Source organism: Acipenser ruthenus, chromosome 10, assembly GCF_902713425.1.
Source record: "Acipenser ruthenus chromosome 10, fAciRut3.2 maternal haplotype, whole genome shotgun sequence".
In the NCBI taxonomy this organism is placed as follows: domain Eukaryota; kingdom Metazoa; phylum Chordata; class Actinopteri; order Acipenseriformes; family Acipenseridae; genus Acipenser; species Acipenser ruthenus.
The window spans coordinates 23,231,644-23,248,808 of NC_081198.1; the positions used below are offsets into that span (position 1 = coordinate 23,231,644).

General features: G+C 47.8%; 9 non-coding genes and 2 pseudogenes across 9 annotated transcripts; all 11 read right to left on the bottom strand.

Moving 5' to 3' along the window:
- Positions 1 to 2,256: 2,256 nt before the first annotated feature.
- Positions 2,257 to 2,447, bottom strand: LOC131739166 (U2 spliceosomal RNA). Its single transcript, XR_009330333.1, has one exon. It is a non-coding gene; the product is annotated as a U2 spliceosomal RNA (small nuclear RNA).
- Positions 2,448 to 3,046: 599 nt separating this feature from the next.
- Positions 3,047 to 3,237, bottom strand: LOC131738219 (U2 spliceosomal RNA). Its single transcript, XR_009329783.1, has one exon. It is a non-coding gene; the product is annotated as a U2 spliceosomal RNA (small nuclear RNA).
- A 599-nt stretch (positions 3,238 to 3,836) lies between these two features.
- Positions 3,837 to 4,027, bottom strand: LOC131739167 (U2 spliceosomal RNA). Its single transcript, XR_009330334.1, has one exon. It is a non-coding gene; the product is annotated as a U2 spliceosomal RNA (small nuclear RNA).
- Positions 4,028 to 4,625: 598 nt separating this feature from the next.
- LOC131738995 (U2 spliceosomal RNA) lies at positions 4,626 to 4,816 on the bottom strand. Its single transcript, XR_009330163.1, has one exon. It is a non-coding gene; the product is annotated as a U2 spliceosomal RNA (small nuclear RNA).
- A 583-nt stretch (positions 4,817 to 5,399) lies between these two features.
- On the bottom strand, positions 5,400 to 5,590 carry LOC131739168 (U2 spliceosomal RNA). Its single transcript, XR_009330335.1, has one exon. It is a non-coding gene; the product is annotated as a U2 spliceosomal RNA (small nuclear RNA).
- Positions 5,591 to 6,185: 595 nt separating this feature from the next.
- On the bottom strand, positions 6,186 to 6,340 carry LOC131738632 (U2 spliceosomal RNA; annotated as a pseudogene).
- A 3,773-nt stretch (positions 6,341 to 10,113) lies between these two features.
- On the bottom strand, positions 10,114 to 10,304 carry LOC131739169 (U2 spliceosomal RNA). Its single transcript, XR_009330336.1, has one exon. It is a non-coding gene; the product is annotated as a U2 spliceosomal RNA (small nuclear RNA).
- Positions 10,305 to 10,900: 596 nt separating this feature from the next.
- LOC131738633 (U2 spliceosomal RNA) lies at positions 10,901 to 11,055 on the bottom strand (annotated as a pseudogene).
- A 3,775-nt stretch (positions 11,056 to 14,830) lies between these two features.
- Positions 14,831 to 15,021, bottom strand: LOC131738315 (U2 spliceosomal RNA). The gene has a single exon (XR_009329879.1). It is a non-coding gene; the product is annotated as a U2 spliceosomal RNA (small nuclear RNA).
- A 588-nt stretch (positions 15,022 to 15,609) lies between these two features.
- On the bottom strand, positions 15,610 to 15,800 carry LOC131738320 (U2 spliceosomal RNA). Its single transcript, XR_009329884.1, has one exon. It is a non-coding gene; the product is annotated as a U2 spliceosomal RNA (small nuclear RNA).
- A 598-nt stretch (positions 15,801 to 16,398) lies between these two features.
- Positions 16,399 to 16,589, bottom strand: LOC131739170 (U2 spliceosomal RNA). The gene has a single exon (XR_009330337.1). It is a non-coding gene; the product is annotated as a U2 spliceosomal RNA (small nuclear RNA).
- Between the last annotated feature and the right edge of the window lie 576 nt (positions 16,590 to 17,165).

Consider the following 17,165-nt stretch of genomic DNA (forward strand, 5'->3'; position numbering starts at 1 on the left):
TTGATCTTGATCTTCTTTCTTTTCCCCCCATCGTCTCTACCCTTTCTTTTCCCCACCCTCTGCTGGTTCTTCATTCCCTTCCCCTCCTTTTCACTCTCACTTTCACTGTCGCTTTCGCTTTCCTCCCCCACGGACTCAATCCTTATGGCGTCATAACGAGAGCCGAGGGGGAGTGCTGGCTCTGAGAGGGCCCTACTCAGGGGGGGGCGCTGCTGGGTCCGGGCTCCCTCCCTGCCTCGTGTTCTGTATCAGAGGAGCTACTGGAGGAGCTAGTGGAGTAGCTGTTGTACTCTCTCTCTGGGCTGGGGGAAGGGGTCCTCGTAAAACGGGACATGTCTCGGGGGCGGGGGGGTGAGGGGGGTGCTGGTGATGATGGTGGTGCTGGAGTCTGGGTTTTGGATACTGTTGGTGGTGATGTGGACTGATCTTTGTTATTTGTTCCCTCTTCCTGCTCAGGCCTAGGCTTGTTCGTATTTGCCTTGCTGGCTCTGGCCATGTTGGCATAGGAAGAGGGGCAGTCCTTAAACAGGTGCCCCTTCTTTCCACACAAATTGCACTGCCTCTCTTCTCTGCAGTGGCTGGTCTCGTGGGGGGCGCCGCAGTTCCTGCACTTGACTACAGTACATGCGGCCGCCAGGTGTCCTAATTCCCCACATTTCCTGCAGAGTTTTGGCATCCCATTATAGAATACCAGCCCTCTGTTGGGCCCTAACACTATGGAGTTTGGAATGTGGCGGACGCCTCCAATGCCCGATGGATCAACATTAAGGCGTACCAGCCACTTTCTGGCTCCTGTCCAAACCCCATCTTCGTCTGTAATTTTCCTCCCTTCTGATGACACCCTCCCATAGCGTTTAAGCCATGTTGTAATATCATAGTCGCTAACAGCCTCATTGAAAAATTGGACAGTAACAACTTTCATTTCTCTGTCTGTCAGTGCATCCACACAAAATTCTTTGTATGGAGCGAGATATTTATTCTCCCCCCAAAAGGACCACATTTCTTGTAACTTTTGGGGGTTCCTAAAACTGACCTCAAACACTTCCTTAAGCCCTGGCAATTTCACCAAACAATTCAAGTCAGAAGGGGAAAAACCCATACCCCTCTGAAGAATGGTCCGGCTGAACTCCAGTCTCGTCAGTCCTGGTTCCGTTTCATCTTGCTTGTTTCTTGTGAAGCGCACCGCATTGTGCCTCCTGGCTTCCTGGATTGGCCCGGAACGCCATCCTTCAGCTGGCTCCTCCGATTGGGGTGGGAGAAGCCTCTGGACGTCCGGGTTGTCTCTCTCTACGGAAAAGAGACAACGTAAGCAGCAAATCTGGGCAGTTGAAGGAACTATTACTTTAGTCCCTGAGGAGATGGTCGCCTCGCAAGAGGGACCCCCTCCCCAGGTGAACGGTGTCCTTCCCTGGCGGAGTAGGGGGCGCTGCTTGGCACCGAGACCACGTAGGAAGAATCGTGGCTGTGACGCCTCCTCGGGGTCCGGGGCCGCCCTCTGCTCCTCCCAGATGGCGCCCTCTGCTGGGCGCCTGCTGCTCTCTCGGTCTGGATCTCGATTACAATCAAGGGCTGGGGATGAGGTCGTCTAGGTCATCAAAGGGTCCTCAAAGGTCGTCTGGATGGTAGGTCCTCCTTCTCTCTAACTCCAGGAACGTCTGGAAAAGCCGGAACCGCCTGAAAAAGAAAAAAACGGGAACCGCCTGAAAAAGAAAAAACTGCTCTCAACAGTCAACAAAATCTTGAAAGACCCTCGGCCTGGATTGGGCAAGCCAAAACCAGACTGAGCATTAGTCTTCCAAAAAGTTGCCGAGCTGAAGAAAGCCAGTCAAAAATAAAAAAAATTCTGTTCCTCCTCACCCGAACAAACCTCTCACAGACCCTCGGAGGGAGCGGGCAATGCCACTACCCTCTAAGCCTTAGTCTTAGAAAGATTTATTCGAACTGAAGAGAAGCCAGAGTATATGGCTGGCTAAGAAGGACCTGGCATAGGGACATGTTCCACCACACTTGTCTGGTTAGCTGCATGCTCCCAGGAAACAAACTGCTGCTGTCTACATCATCACCACATGTGAATAAAAGAAAGAAAGACAGCAAGAAAGAAAGAGAGAAAGAAAGAGAAAGAAAGAAAGAGAGAAAGAAAAAAAAAGAAGTAAAACGGCGGGAAAACTTGCATCAACACTGGCACTCTCCCTCCAGCAGGGGTAGACAAAATGCTCACAGGAGAGATCCAGATCTGACTTTGACCAACGTTAGAGAAAGGTGTGCACCGTTCCCGGAGGTACTGCAATACCGGGCCGATGCGTGGAGTGGACGGAGCAAGCCCCTGTTCCATCTCCCGATTCCAAAAATCAATTTAATATATGGTCCCCTGATAGGGGACGTATCAGATATTAAACTGATAAGAACAGATACTACACTTGATCTTAGCCAAAAGGCCGAGAAGCGATGGCGACTTGGCCCTTGCCCGGGGCCCCCCAGCCCGGACGGCACAGGGGGATTCAAAGGTGGGTGCAAAATTCCAAGCACAAGCAGACCCCCAAAAAACGGGCTGCTGCTTCCAGAGGGGAAATGTGCAATTTAAGCAGGAGAAAACAAAACAAAGCAAAAACACACACATAACACCAAAAACAAAACATAAACTGGCGGAGTGCGTCTTACAAATAGTCATGCCAAGCTGCTATGCTGTGCAAGGTGCCTTGGGTAACTACAACTGTGCCTCGCTGGCTGGCTGGCTTGCTAAGAAGGTCCTGGCATAGGGACATGTTCCACCACACTTGTCTGGTTAGCTGCATGCTCCCAGGAAACAACCTGCTGCTGTCTACATCATCACCACATGTGAATAAAAGAAAGAAAGACAGCAAGAAAGAAAGAGAGAAAGAAAGAGAGAAAGAGAGAAAGAAAGAGAGAAAGAAAGAAAGAGAGAAAGAAAAAAAAAAGAAGTAAAACGGCGGGAAAACTTGCATCAACACTGGCACTCTCCCTCCAGCAGGGGTAGACAAAATGCTCACAGGAGAGATCCAGATCTGACTTTGACCAACGTTAGAGAAAGGTGTGCACCGTTCCCGGAGGTACTGCAATACCGGGCCGATGCGTGGAGTGGACGGAGCAAGCCCCTGTTCCATCTCCCGATTCCAAAAATCAATTTAATATATGGTCCCCTGATAGGGGATGTATCAGATATTAAACTGATAAGAACAGATACTACACTTGATCTTAGCCAAAAGGCCGAGAAGCGATGGCGACTTGGCCCTTGCCCGGGGCCCCCCAGCCCGGACGGCACAGGGGGATTCAAAGGTGGGTGCAAAATTCCATGCACAAGCAGACCCCCAAAAAACGGGCTGCTGCTTCCAGAGGGGAAATGTGCAATTTAAGCAGGAGAAAACAAAACAAAGCAAAAACACACACATAACACCAAAAACAAAACATAAACTGGCGGAGTGCGTCTTACACATAGTCATGCCAAGCTGCTATGCTGTGCAAGGTGCCTTGGGTAACTACAACTGTGCCTCGCTGGCTGGCTGGCTTGCTAAGAAGGTACTGGCATAGGGACATGTTCCACCACACTTGTCTGGTTAGCTGCATGCTCCCAGGAAACAACCTGCTGCTGTCTACATCATCACCACATGTGAATAAAAGAAAGAAAGACAGCAAGAAAGAAAGAGAGAAAGAAAGAGAGAAAGAGAGAAAGAAAGAGAGAAAGAAAGAAAGAGAGAAAGAAAAAAAAAAGAAGTAAAACGGCGGGAAAACTTGCATCAACACTGGCACTCTCCCTCCAGCAGGGGTAGACAAAATGCTCACAGGAGAGATCCAGATCTGACTTTGACCAACGTTAGAGAAAGGTGTGCACCGTTCCCGGAGGTACTGCAATACCGGGCCGATGCGTGGAGTGGACGGAGCAAGCCCCTGTTCCATCTCCCGATTCCAAAAATCAATTTAATATATGGTCCCCTGATAGGGGACGTATCAGATATTAAACTGATAAGAACAGATACTACACTTGATCTTAGCCAAAAGGCCGAGAAGCGATGGCGACTTGGCCCTTGCCCGGGGCCCCCCAGCCCGGACGGCACAGGGGGATTCAAAGGTGGGTGCAAAATTTCAAGCACAAGCAGACCCCAAAAAAACGGGCTGCTGCTTCCAGAGGGGAAATGTGCAATTTAAGCAGGAGAAAACAAAACAAAGCAAAAACACACACATAACACCAAAAACAAAACATAAACTGGCGGAGTGCGTCTTACAAATAGTCATGCCAAGCTGCTATGCTGTGCAAGGTGCCTTGGGTAACTACAACTGTGCCTCGCTGGCTGGCTGGCTTGCTAAGAAGGTCCTGGCATAGGGACATGTTCCACCACACTTGTCTGGTTAGCTGCATGCTCCCAGGAAACAACCTGCTGCTGTCTACATCATCACCACATGTGAATAAAAGAAAGAAAGACAGCAAGAAAGAAAGAGAGAAAGAAAGAGAGAAAGAGAGAAAGAAAGAGAGAAAGAAAGAAAGAGAGAAAGAAAAAAAAAGAAGTAAAACGGCGGGAAAACTTGCATCAACACTGGCACTCTCCCTCCAGCAGGGGTAGACAAAATGCTCACAGGAGAGATCCAGATCTGACTTTGACCAACGTTAGAGAAAGGTGTGCACCGTTCCCGGAGGTACTGCAATACCGGGTCGATGCGTGGAGTGGACGGAGCAAGCCCCTGTTCCATCTCCCGATTCCAAAAATCAATTTAATATATGGTCCCCTGATAGGGGACGTATCAGATATTAAACTGATAAGAACAGATACTACACTTGATCTTAGCCAAAAGGCCGAGAAGCGATGGCGACTTGGCCCTTGCCCGGGGCCTCCCAGCCCGGACGGCACAGGGGGATTCAAAGGTGGGTGCAAAATTTCAAGCACAAGCAGACCCCCAAAAAACGGGCTGCTGCTTCCAGAGGAGAAATGTGCAATTTAAGCAGGAGAAAACGAAACAAAGCAAAAACACACACATAACACCAAAAACAAAACATAAACTGGCGGAGTGCGTCTTACAAATAGTCATGCCAAGCTGCTATGCTGTGCAAGGTGCCTTGGGTAACTACAACTGTGCCTCGCTGGCTGGCTGGCTTGCTAAGAAGGTCCTGGCATAGGGACATGTTCCACCACACTTGTCTGGTTAGCTGCATGCTCCCAGGAAACAACCTGCTGCTGTCTACATCATCACCACATGTGAATAAAAGAAAGAAAGACAGCAAGAAAGAAAGAGAGAAAGAAAGAGAGAAAGAGAGAAAGAAAGAGAGAAAGAAAAAAAAAAGAAGTAAAACGGCGGGAAAACTTGCATCAACACTGGCACTCTCCCTCCAGCAGGGGTAGACAAAATGCTCACAGGAGAGATCCAGATCTGACTTTGACCAACGTTAGAGAAAGGTGTGCACCGTTCCCGGAGGTACTGCAATACCGGGCCGATGCGTGGAGTGGACGGAGCAAGCCCCTGTTCCATCTCCCGATTCCAAAAATCAATTTAATATATGGTCCCCTGATAGGGGACGTATCAGATATTAAACTGATAAGAACAGATACTACACTTGATCTTAGCCAAAAGGCCGAGAAGCGATGGCGACTTGGCCCTTGCCCGGGGCCCCCCAGCCCGGACGGCACAGGGGGATTCAAAGGTGGGTGCAAAATTCCAAGCACAAGCAGACCCCCAAAAAACGGGCTGCTGCTTCCAGAGGGGAAATGTGCAATTTAAGCAGGAGAAAACAAAACAAAGCAAAAACACACACATAACACCAAAAACAAAACATAAACTGGCGGAGTGCGTCTTACAAATAGTCATGCCAAGCTGCAATGCTGTGCAAGGTGCCTTGGGTAACTACAACTGTGCCTCGCTGGCTGGCTGGCTTGCTAAGAAGGTCCTGGCATAGGGACATGTTCCACCACACTTGTCTGGTTAGCTGCATGCTCCCAGGAAACAACCTGCTGCTGTCTACATCATCACCACATGTGAATAAAAGAAAGAAAGACAGCAAGAAAGAGAGAAAGAAAGAGAGAAAGAGAGAAAGAAAGAGAGAAAGAAAGAAAGAGAGAAAGAAAAAAAAAAGAAGTAAAACGGCGGGAAAACTTGCATCAACACTGGCACTCTCCCTCCAGCAGGGGTAGACAAAATGCTCACAGGAGAGATCCAGATCTGACTTTGACCAACGTTAGAGAAAGGTGTGCACCGTTCCCGGAGGTACTGCAATACCGGGCCGATGCGTGGAGTGGACGGAGCAAGCCCCTGTTCCATCTCCCTATTCCAAAAATCAATTTAATATATGGTCCCCTGATAGGGGACGTATCAGATATTAATACTCTTTTATTGAGATTTTACATTTTTTACATTTACACCCATTCGTTTTTTTCATTCATTTTACATTTCTTTTAAAGATGACATTCATGCATACAGACATACATTTTGTTTTAAAAGCATTTAAAATACATTTAAAAACACCAAGACAATTGTGCTTTGTACATGGTTAAAACAGACACAGATTAAAATCAACATGAAAAAAACCTGTGCTGTTTTAAAAGTGACTGGAAAAAAAGAACCATCTATAAAAAACCAGTGCTTGTGAGGGCCGGGGAGTGCTCTCTAAAAGGTTCAAAAGTGAACATAAAACTAGATCTAAAACAGGGACAGGGGAAAAGGGACAGTGTATAAAACAGTGAGTTAAAATTCTAAAATTTTAAAACACTTAAAATGTAACTTTTAATAGTTTACATTAAAAATCTTAAAGATACATAAAACAAAACAAAACAAAATCAAATAAAACATTCAACGTAAATCAAATAAAAGTCCATAAAACTGAAACAAAAGACTACATAAAACCAGGGCACCGTTGAAAAACGGTCATGCCAGCTAAAAAGGGCGGAATGCTGGCATGACAAAATAAATAAAAGGCTTAGCGGTGCCCCGTAGTCCCGCTCCTAGGAGCTAGCGGTTCCAGTTTTTTCCTTTATTCCATCTTCACGTCCTGAAGTCCGGCGATCCTCCACTCCGCGCAGGCCTTGTCCTTCCCGAGGGTCCGGATGTCCAGAATTACAAAGTCCTTGATAAGAGTTTGTGCCCTTCTGGTCGTGGTGATAGTGTCTAGCTCCTGCTTGTGATAGACACAGACGTTACGGCCTTCCCACAGGATCTGCTTGACAACATTGATGACACGCCAAACGCACTTAGCTGTGCTGGTAGTGATTCCTCCCGCAGGCCCATAGAGCACAGTCTCAGCGGTCATCTTGGCCGTGTCAGCAAACCTGTTTAGGAAGACAGAGACAGAGAGCCAGACACTGCCAGCCACATCACACTCCCAGAAGATATGGGCTGGTGTTTCTCTCTTGCGGCACTTTGCATAGGGGCATGTTTCTACTTGGGCTAGTCCCCTCCTGAACATGAACGCTCGAGTGGGGAGTGCACTGTGGACGGTGTTCCATGCTATATCCTTCTGGACATTACTGAGGCAGCTGTGAGACACATTCTCCCAGATTTTTTGGCTTTGGGTGAGGGAGAAAGTAGCTACTTTTTCAATTTCCTGGGAACCGGCAAGATATTTAGTTACAGCCTTGTATTCCCAGGAGGCCAATTTTGCTTTATCTTTGCCCAATTTATATATAGTGTCCCTTAAGGTTCTATAATACAATGGGGGGTCCCAGGAGTACGGCACGGTGTTATCAATAGTGCAGAGGCCCAAGGCCCTGAGACAGGTGGCAAAATAGAAACGATTCATGTAACATACCTTCCTGTCCAGGGCCTGGATGTTCTTGATAGTTTGCGTGAGCCCCTGCACTCGGGTGAGCTGCACAACGTCCGGGACCCCCTTACCTCCCTTCTTGTCGGCTTTACTCAGGGTGGCTCGTTTTACCCTCTCCATCTTGCTGCCCCAGATAAAGCGGTGGATAATGCGGTCCACCACTTTTTTGGTGGTCCTGTCTGGGGGAAAGATTTTTCCTACATAAGAGAGGATGGGGAACAGTATAGACTTGGTTATTAATACTCTACCCGTCATTGTTAAGGATCTTGTGCTCCATCCGCCAATCTTTTTACGGACCTGGTTAATGGCCGCCGTCCAGCTCTGGGCCCCAGAGCTATTGTTCTCGAAAATGAGGCCCAGAATCTTGATTTTGTCCTTTTTGACAGGGTACATGTCCGACAGTTCCCTATCTACCTGCCAATTTTTAGACACGTAGACTTCGCTCTTGGACTTATTAATCACTGCCCCGGTCGCCGTGCAGTACTTCCCAAGGATATTACTAATCCGAGGTACCGACGATGTGTTGGTGCAAATGAGTGACACATCGTCCATATATGCTGTTGTTTTGACCTGGACCCCGTTGGATCCAGGCAGCTGGAAACCAGTTATATTGGTATCCCTACGAATTGCCTGCAGGAGGGGTTCAATGCACACGACATATAGCAGTGGGGATAGTGGGCAACCCTGTCTGACCCCTGACTGGATAGATATTTTACCAGTCAGGTGCCTGTTCACCAAGACTCGGGTACTAATGTTTGTATAGATGGTTTTAACCCACCCCCTAAGTCCAGGAGCGAATTTCATCTGGTCCATCACTTTGTACATATATTCATGGCTTACCCTATCGAACGCCTTCTCCTGGTCAAGGTTGAACAGGCAGAGGGGATGGTTCCGTTCTCTAGAATAAGCCAGAATGTCCCTTGTTAACATTAAAATATCCGTGATGGACCTCCCTGGGACGCCACAAGCCTGGTCGGGGCCAATGACCAAAGGGAGGTGTACTTGTAGCCGGAGCATCAGAGCTTTGGCTAGTATCTTGTAATCCACGCAAAGGAGGCTGATTGGGCGCCAATTCCGTAGATCTTTAACTTCCCCTTTCTTATGAAGGAGAGTAATTACACTCTCCCGCATAGAAGGGCCCAACCGCTTCTCCCTGTAGACCGCTCTGTAGACCTCCACTAAATGGACTTTTAGCGTGTCCCAAAAAAGATGGTAATACTCACCCGGGATGCCATCTGGACCTGGCGTCTTACCGGTGTTCATGGTCTTAACCGCCTGGGTGAGCTCCTCCAGCGTGAGTTCTGGGTCCATCTCCTCCTCCTCGTCGTCCTGCACTGAGTCAGGCTCCAACTGGCTCAGGAACCACTCTATCAGGGTGTCATCTGTAGCTTTGATGTTATACAGGTCCCTATAGAAGTTCTCTACCACTTTTTTCACTCCCTCACTATCCTCTACTATCCTCCCCCTGCTGTCGAGCATGGAGGACATCAAGTGCTGCTTCTCCCTCGTTTTCTGGAAGAAGAAGCGAGTACACTTTTCGTCTTCCTCCATTTTTTGCACTTTTGCATTGTGCATGACCTTTCGTTGTTCCTCCCTACAAAGCACTGAAAGATCTAGCTTGGTCTGGGCTATCTCGTCGCTTACAGGGAACCCCCGAAGCTGAAGCAGGCTCAGACGCTGGAGGGCAGCATTCAGGTATTTATATTTGGCCCTCCTTTCTTTTGCTTTCTTTTGCTGCAAAAGGCCGAGAAGCGATGGCGACTTGGCCCTTGCCCGGGGCCCCCCAGCCCGGACGGCACAGGGGGATTCAAAGGTGGGTGCAAAATTCCAAGCACAAGCAGACCCCCAAAAAACGGGCTGCTGCTTCCAGAGGGGAAATGTGCAATTTAAGCAGGAGAAAACAAAACAAAGCAAAAACACACACATAACACCAAAAACAAAACATAAACTGGCGGAGTGCGTCTTACAAATAGTCATGCCAAGCTGCTATGCTGTGCAAGGTGCCTTGGGTAACTACAACTGTGCCTCGCTGGCTGGCTGGCTTGCTAAGAAGGTCCTGGCATAGGGACATGTTCCACCACACTTGTCTGGTTAGCTGCATGCTCCCAGGAAACAACCTGCTGCTGTCTACATCATCACCACATGTGAATAAAAGAAAGAAAGACAGCAAGAAAGAAAGACAGAAAGAAAGAGAGAAAGAGAGAAAGAAAGAGAGAAAGAAAGAAAGAGAGAAAGAAAAAAAAAGAAGTAAAACGGCGGGAAAACTTGCATCAACACTGGCACTCTCCCTCCAGCAGGGGTAGACAAAATGCTCACAGGAGAGATCCAGATCTGACTTTGACCAACGTTAGAGAAAGGTGTGCACCGTTCCCGGAGGTACTGCAATACCGGGCCGATGCGTGGAGTGGACGGAGCAAGCCCCTGTTCCATCTCCCGATTCCAAAAATCAATTTAATATATGGTCCCCTGATAGGGGACGTATCAGATATTAAACTGATAAGAACAGATACTACACTTGATCTTAGCCAAAAGGCCGAGAAGCGATGGCGACTTGGCCCTTGCCCGGGGCCCCCCAGCCCGGACGGCACAGGGGGATTCAAAGGTGGGTGCAAAATTCCAAGCACAAGCAGACCCCCAAAAAACGGGCTGCTGCTTCCAGAGGGGAAATGTGCAATTTAAGCAGGAGAAAACAAAACAAAGCAAAAACACACACATAACACCAAAAACAAAACATAAACTGGCGGAGTGCGTCTTACAAATAGTCATGCCAAGCTGCAATGCTGTGCAAGGTGCCTTGGGTAACTACAACTGTGCCTCGCTGGCTGGCTGGCTTGCTAAGAAGGTCCTGGCATAGGGACATGTTCCACCACACTTGTCTGGTTAGCTGCATGCTCCCAGGAAACAACCTGCTGCTGTCTACATCATCACCACATGTGAATAAAAGAAAGAAAGACAGCAAGAAAGAGAGAAAGAAAGAGAGAAAGAGAGAAAGAAAGAGAGAAAGAAAGAAAGAGAGAAAGAAAAAAAAAAAGAAGTAAAACGGCGGGAAAACTTGCATCAACACTGGCACTCTCCCTCCAGCAGGGGTAGACAAAATGCTCACAGGAGAGATCCAGATCTGACTTTGACCAACGTTAGAGAAAGGTGTGCACCGTTCCCGGAGGTACTGCAATACCGGGCCGATGCGTGGAGTGGACGGAGCAAGCCCCTGTTCCATCTCCCTATTCCAAAAATCAATTTAATATATGGTCCCCTGATAGGGGACGTATCAGATATTAATACTCTTTTATTGAGATTTTACATTTTTTACATTTACACCCATTCGTTTTTTTCATTCATTTTACATTTCTTTTAAAGATGACATTCATGCATACAGACATACATTTTGTTTTAAAAGCATTTAAAATACATTTAAAAACACCAAGACAATTGTGCTTTGTACATGGTTAAAACAGACACAGATTAAAATCAACATGAAAAAAACCTGTGCTGTTTTAAAAGTGACTGGAAAAAAAGAACCATCTATAAAAAACCAGTGCTTGTGAGGGCCGGGGAGTGCTCTCTAAAAGGTTCAAAAGTGAACATAAAACTAGATCTAAAACAGGGACAGGGGAAAAGGGACAGTGTATAAAACAGTGAGTTAAAATTCTAAAATTTTAAAACACTTAAAATGTAACTTTTAATAGTTTACATTAAAAATCTTAAAGATACATAAAACAAAACAAAACAAAATCAAATAAAACATTCAACGTAAATCAAATAAAAGTCCATAAAACTGAAACAAAAGACTACATAAAACCAGGGCACCGTTGAAAAACGGTCATGCCAGCTAAAAAGGGCGGAATGCTGGCATGACAAAATAAATAAAAGGCTTAGCGGTGCCCCGTAGTCCCGCTCCTAGGAGCTAGCGGTTCCAGTTTTTTCCTTTATTCCATCTTCACGTCCTGAAGTCCGGCGATCCTCCACTCCGCGCAGGCCTTGTCCTTCCCGAGGGTCCGGATGTCCAGAATTACAAAGTCCTTGATAAGAGTTTGTGCCCTTCTGGTCGTGGTGATAGTGTCTAGCTCCTGCTTGTGATAGACACAGACGTTACGGCCTTCCCACAGGATCTGCTTGACAACATTGATGACACGCCAAACGCACTTAGCTGTGCTGGTAGTGATTCCTCCCGCAGGCCCATAGAGCACAGTCTCAGCGGTCATCTTGGCCGTGTCAGCAAACCTGTTTAGGAAGACAGAGACAGAGAGCCAGACACTGCCAGCCACATCACACTCCCAGAAGATATGGGCTGGTGTTTCTCTCTTGCGGCACTTTGCATAGGGGCATGTTTCTACTTGGGCTAGTCCCCTCCTGAACATGAACGCTCGAGTGGGGAGTGCACTGTGGACGGTGTTCCATGCTATATCCTTCTGGACATTACTGAGGCAGCTGTGAGACACATTCTCCCAGATTTTTTGGCTTTGGGTGAGGGAGAAAGTAGCTACTTTTTCAATTTCCTGGGAACCGGCAAGATATTTAGTTACAGCCTTGTATTCCCAGGAGGCCAATTTTGCTTTATCTAAGCCCAATTTATATATAGTGTCCCTTAAGGTTCTATAATACAATGGGGGGTCCCAGGAGTACGGCACGGTGTTATCAATAGTGCAGAGGCCCAAGGCCCTGAGACAGGTGGCAAAATAGAAACGATTCATGTAACATACCTTCCTGTCCAGGGCCTGGATGTTCTTGATAGTTTGCGTGAGCCCCTGCACTCGGGTGAGCTGCACAACGTCCGGGACCCCCTTACCTCCCTTCTTGTCGGCTTTACTCAGGGTGGCTCGTTTTACCCTCTCCATCTTGCTGCCCCAGATAAAGCGGTGGATAATGCGGTCCACCACTTTTTTGGTGGTCCTGTCTGGGGGAAAGATTTTTCCTACATAAGAGAGGATGGGGAACAGTATAGACTTGGTTATTAATACTCTACCCGTCATTGTTAAGGATCTTGTGCTCCATCCGCCAATCTTTTTACGGACCTGGTTAATGGCCGCCGTCCAGCTCTGGGCCCCCGAGCTATTGTTCTCGAAAATGAGGCCCAGAATCTTGATTTTGTCCTTTTTGACAGGGTACATGTCCGACAGTTCCCTATCTACCTGCCAATTTTTAGACACGTAGACTTCGCTCTTGGACTTATTAATCACTGCCCCGGTCGCCGTGCAGTACTTCCCAAGGATATTACTAATCCGAGGTACCGACGATGTGTTGGTGCAAATGAGTGACACATCGTCCATATATGCTGTTGTTTTGACCTGGACCCCGTTGGATCCAGGCAGCTGGAAACCAGTTATATTGGTATCCCTACGAATTGCCTGCAGGAGGGGTTCAATGCACACGACATATAGCAGTGGGGATAGTGGGCAACCCTGTCTGACCCCTGACTGGATAGATATTTTACCAGTCAGGTGCCTGTTCACCAAGACTCGGGTACTAATGTTTGTATAGATGGTTTTAACCCACCCCCTAAGTCCAGGAGCGAATTTCATCTGGTCCATCACTTTGTACATATATTCATGGCTTACCCTATCGAACGCCTTCTCCTGGTCAAGGTTGAACAGGCAGAGGGGATGGTTCCGTTCTCTAGAATAAGCCAGAATGTCCCTTGTTAACATTAAAATATCCGTGATGGACCTCCCTGGGACGCCACAAGCCTGGTCGGGGCCAATGACCAAAGGGAGGTGTACTTGTAGCCGGAGCATCAGAGCTTTGGCTAGTATCTTGTAATCCACGCAAAGGAGGCTGATTGGGCGCCAATTCCGTAGATCTTTAACTTCCCCTTTCTTATGAAGGAGAGTAATTACACTCTCCCGCATAGAAGGGCCCAACCGCTTCTCCCTGTAGACCGCTCTGTAGACCTCCACTAAATGGACTTTTAGCGTGTCCCAAAAAAGATGGTAATACTCACCCGGGATGCCATCTGGACCTGGCGTCTTACCGGTGTTCATGGTCTTAACCGCCTGGGTGAGCTCCTCCAGCGTGAGTTCTGGGTCCTTCTCCTCCTCCTCGTCGTCCTGCACTGAGTCAGGCTCCAACTGGCTCAGGAACCACTCTATCAGGGTGTCATCTGTAGCTTTGATGTTATACAGGTCCCTATAGAAGTTCTCTACCACTTTTTTCACTCCCTCACTATCCTCTACTATCCTCCCCCTGCTGTCGAGCATGGAGGACATCAAGTGCTGCTTCTCCCTCGTTTTCTGGAAGAAGAAGCGAGTACACTTTTCGTCTTCCTCCATTTTTTGCACTTTTGCATTGTGCATGACCTTTTTGTTGTTCCTCCCTACAAAGCACTGAAAGATCTAGCTTGGTCTGGGCTATCTCGTCGCTTACAGGGAACCCCCGAAGCTGAAGCAGGCTCAGACGCTGGAGGGCAGCATTCAGGTATTTATATTTGGCCCTCCTTTCTTTTGCTTTCTTTTGCTGCAAAAGGCCGAGAAGCGATGGCGACTTGGCCCTTGCCCGGGGCCCCCCAGCCCGGACGGCACAGGGGGATTCAAAGGTGGGTGCAAAATTCCAAGCACAAGCAGACCCCCAAAAAACGGGCTGCTGCTTCCAGAGGGGAAATGTGCAATTTAAGCAGGAGAAAACAAAACAAAGCAAAAACACACACATAACACCAAAAACAAAACATAAACTGGCGGAGTGCGTCTTACAAATAGTCATGCCAAGCTGCTATGCTGTGCAAGGTGCCTTGGGTAACTACAACTGTGCCTCGCTGGCTGGCTGGCTTGCTAAGAAGGTCCTGGCATAGGGACATGTTCCACCACACTTGTCTGGTTAGCTGCATGCTCCCAGGAAACAACCTGCTGCTGTCTACATCATCACCACATGTGAATAAAAGAAAGAAAGACAGCAAGAAAGAAAGAGAGAAAGAAAGAGAGAAAGAGAGAAAGAAAGAGAGAAAGAAAGAAAGAGAGAAAGAAAAAAAAAAGAAGTAAAACGGCGGGAAAACTTGCATCAACACTGGCACTCTCCCTCCAGCAGGGGTAGACAAAATGCTCACAGGAGAGATCCAGATCTGACATTGACCAACGTTAGAGAAAGGTGTGCACCATTCCCGGAGGTACTGCAATACCGGGCCGATGCGTGGAGTGGACGGAGCAAGCCCCTGTTCCATCTCTCGATTCCAAAAATCAATTTAATATATGGTCCCCTGATAGGGGACGTATCAGATATTAAACTGATAAGAACAGATACTACACTTGATCTTAGCCAAAAGGCCGAGAAGCGATGGCGACTTGGCCCTTGCCCTGGGCCCCCCAGCCCGGACGGCACAGGGGGATTCAAAAGGTGGGTGCAAAATTTCAAGCACAAGCAGACCCCAAAAAAACGGGCTGCTGCTTCCAGAGGGGAAATGTGCAATTTAAGCAGGAGAAAACAAAACAAAGCAAAAACACACACATAACACCAAAAACAAAACATAAACTGGCGGAGTGCGTCTTACAAATAGTCATGCCAAGCTGCTATGCTGTGCAAGGTGCCTTGGGTAACTACAACTGTGCCTCGCTGGCTGGCTTGCTAAGAAGGTCCTGGCATAGGGACATGTTCCACCACACTTGTCTGGTTAGCTGCATGCTCCCAGGAAACAACCTGCTGCTGTCTACATCATCACCACATGTGAATAAAAGAAAGAAAGACAGCAAGAAAGAAAGAGAGAAAGAAAGAGAGAAAGAAAGAGAGGAAGAAAGAAAGAGAGAAAGAAAAAAAAAAGAAGTAAAACGGCGGGAAAACTTGCATCAACACTGGCACTCTCCCTCCAGCAGGGGTAGACAAAATGCTCACAGGAGAGATCCAGATCTGACTTTGACCAACGTTAGAGAAAGGTGTGCACCGTTCCTGGAGGTACTGCAATACCGGGCCGATGCGTGGAGTGGACGGAGCCAGCCCCTGTTCCATCTCCCGATTCCAAAAATCAATTTAATATATGGTCCCCTGATAGGGGACGTATCAGATATTAAACTGATAAGAACAGATACTACACTTGATCTTAGCCAAAAGGCCGAGAAGCGATGGCGACTTGGCCCTTGCCCGGGGCCCCCCAGCCCGGACGGCACAGGGGGATTCAAAGGTGGGTGCAAAATTCCAAGCACAAGCAGACCCCCAAAAAACGGGCTGCTGCTTCCAGAGGGGAAATGTGCAATTTAAGCAGGAGAAAACAAAACAAAGCAAAAACACACACATAACACCAAAAACAAAACATAAACTGGCGGAGTGCGTCTTACAAATAGTCATGCCAAGCTGCTATGCTGTGCAAGGTGCCTTGGGTAACTACAACTGTGCCTCGCTGGCTGGCTGGCTTGCTAAGAAGGTCCTGGCATAGGGACATGTTCCACCACACTTGTCTGGTTAGCTGCATGCTCCCAGGAAACAACCTGCTGCTGTCTACATCATCACCACATGTGAATAAAAGAAAGAAAGACAGCAAGAAAGAAAGAGAGAAAGAAAGAGAGAAAGAGAGAAAGAAAGAGAGGAAGAAAGAAAGAGAGAAAGAAAAAAAAAGAAGTAAAACGGCGGGAAAACTTGCATCAACACTGGCACTCTCCCTCCAGCAGGGGTAGACAAAATGCTCACAGGAGAGATCCAGATCTGACTTTGACCAACGTTAGAGAAAGGTGTGCACCGTTCCCGGAGGTACTGCAATACCGGGCCGATGCGTGGAGTGGACGGAGCAAGCCCCTGTTCCATCTCCCGATTCCAAAAATCAATTTAATATATGGTCCCCTGATAGGGGACGTATCAGATATTAAACTGATAAGAACAGATACTACACTTGATCTTAGCCAAAAGGCCGAGAAGCGATGGCGACTTGGCCCTTGCCCGGGGCCCCCCAGCCCGGACGGCACAGGGGGATTCAAAGGTGGGTGCAAAATTCCAAGCACAAGCAGACCCCCAAAAAACGGGCTGCTGCTTCCAGAGGGGAAATGTGCAATTTAAGCAGGAGAAAACAAAACAAAGCAAAAACACACACATAACACCAAAAACAAAACATAAACTGGCGGAGTGCGTCTTACAAATAGTCATGCCAAGCTGCTATGCTGTGCAAGGTGCCTTGGGTAACTACAACTGTGCCTCGCTGGCTGGCTGGCTTGCTAAGAAGGTCCTGGCATAGGGACATGTTCCACCACACTTGTCTGGTTAGCTGCATGCTCCCAGGAAACAACCTGCTGCTGTCTACATCATCACCACATGTGAATAAAAGAAAGAAAGACAGCAAGAAAGAAAGACAGAAAGAAAGAGAGAAAGAGAGAAAGAAAGAGAGAAAGAAAGAAAGAGAGAAAGAAAAAAAAAGAAGTAAAACGGCGGGAAAACTTGCATCAACACTGGCACTCTCCCTCCAGCAGGGGTAGACAAAATGCTCACAGGAGAGATCCAGATC